This window comes from Physeter macrocephalus, chromosome 16 (assembly GCF_002837175.3).
Source record: "Physeter macrocephalus isolate SW-GA chromosome 16, ASM283717v5, whole genome shotgun sequence".
NCBI classification, from domain to species: Eukaryota; Metazoa; Chordata; class Mammalia; order Artiodactyla; family Physeteridae; genus Physeter; species Physeter macrocephalus.
The window spans coordinates 98,311,955-98,314,130 of NC_041229.1; the positions used below are offsets into that span (position 1 = coordinate 98,311,955).

The 2,176-nt window shown below is 37.7% G+C and overlaps 1 pseudogene; it reads left to right on the top strand.

Moving 5' to 3' along the window:
- Positions 1-819: 819 nt before the first annotated feature.
- LOC112067455 (putative olfactory receptor 5AK3) lies at positions 820-1,761 on the top strand (annotated as a pseudogene).
- The last annotated feature ends 415 nt before the right edge of the window (positions 1,762-2,176 follow it).

Genomic DNA, 2,176 nt, shown 5'->3' on the forward strand with positions numbered 1-2,176 from the left:
ATCTGCTATCTATCACTAGGAAAGCTCATAGATAAATTATGATGGATGGACACCATAGAACAGTGCTACTTAATGTGTGGTCCATGGTCCAGCACCAGTCCTTGAACTCTTTGTTTCCACTCTGATGAGATAAATACAGAAAGTGAGACTGAGCATTTAAACTATTACAAAATTTTGACAATGCTGAGAACTTTTTATTCTTTTTTACAAAAATATGGGGCCACAACAGATTGGAAATTTTATAAAGAAAATTATGCTTTACCATAAATACTTTGATAAATACTTCCATAATGGACTCTACAATTTTATTAGACCATCATGGCAGAGAAGAACTACTAAGGAAGGGAAAATAATAAAATGAAAATATGGAGATAAATGTAAACAAGATCATATAGAACTCTATGGATATGTGAAGATTTTAAATCCAATGATTAGTATTTAAGCAAATTGGAATTTGTAATTAAAATATAGAGAGCATAAAAGAAACCATAATTAAAGTATTTCTTTACGTATATCTCATTTGTTCCTGAATTGACATACTTATGAAATACCCATCACTCTGCACCCTGAGAACACAGATGCTGTTTGGTCCATGACAACATCCCAAGCTATAGATGAAAATATCTACGTCAGATGTCAAGGTTCAGCCTTTAAAAATGTAAATCAATTATGTCATGGAAATTATTCTCTGACTCAACTCTGAACTTAAATATTATACCAGTTCCAATTCCAGAATTATCTAAAGGATCACAAGAGTCTTAGTTTCTCTGCTCTTCTTTCTTTGTACCTTTTCAGCTGATATTTCACCTTTGCCAAGCCATGGAACAAAACAATGGCAGTGAAGTGACTGAATTCATTCTCCTGGGATTCGCTGGTCAACACAAGACTTGGCATGTCTTCTTCATAGTATTTCTAGTGATCTATGTGGCCACTCTAGTGGGTAACATTGGCATGATCCTACTTATCAAGATTGATTCTTCCCTTCACACCCCCATGTACTTTTTCCTCCAAAACCTGGCTTTTGTTGATCTCTGTTCTGCCTCTACTGTTACTCCCAAGATGTTGGAGAATTTGATGAGCACAAAAAAATCCATCTCATTCACAGGATGTATGGTGCAATTACTTGTCTATGGTACTTTTGTAACAAGTGACTGACTGCTACATCCTGGCTGCTATGGCAGTGGACCATTATGTGACCATCTGTAACCCACTTCGCTATGGAACTGTTATGTCCCAGACAGTCTGCATTCAACCCTTAGTTGGTTCATACATCATGGGTTTCTTAAATGCTTCTGTAAATGTAAGTTTTACTTTCTCACTGAACGTTTGTAAATCCAGTAAAATTAACCACTTTTTCTGTGATGAACCCCCAATTCTGGCCCTCTCATGCTCCAGTATTTACTTCAATGTCATGCTACTAGCAGCCTTTGTGGGGTTTAACTTGACGTTCACCGTGTCGGTCATCATCTTTTCCTGCATGTTTATCCTGGCTGCCATCCTGAAGATCTCTCCTGCTGCAGGGAGGAGAAAAGCCTTCTCCACGTGTGCCTCCCACCTGACAGTCCCATTTTCTATGGGACTCTGTCTTACATGTATCTGCACCGTCTCACCACAGAGTCTCAAGAGCAAGAAAAAATGGCTTCTGTGTTTTATGGTGTCATGATCCCCATGTTAAACCCCCTCATCTACAGCCTGAGAAATCAAGATGTGAGAGAAGCCCCAAAAGGGGTTGGAAAAGAGTACTTCAAGTTTGATCCTTGATTTCTAGTTCTCTATGCTTGTAAACAACAAGACTAACAGTGCCAATGTTTAAGAAATCAAAACATGCATAGCACAGGGAGATCAGCTCGGTGCTTTGTGACCACCTAGAAAGGTGGGATAGGGAGGGTGGGAGGGAGACACAAGAGGGAGGAGATATGGGGATATATGTATGTGGATGTGATCATATGTATATGATTCACTTTGTTATAAAGCAGAGACTAACACACCATTGTAAAGCAATTATACTCCAATAAAGATGTAAAAAAAAAATCAAAACGAAGAACCAAACAACATAGGAAAGTTTGCTCAATCTATTAATATGGAGCTGAAAATTAAAGTAACAATGAGATAACCACCAATATGACTGGCAAAAATTGAAAAAGAATGATAATGCCTATTAATTGCTATGATGTAA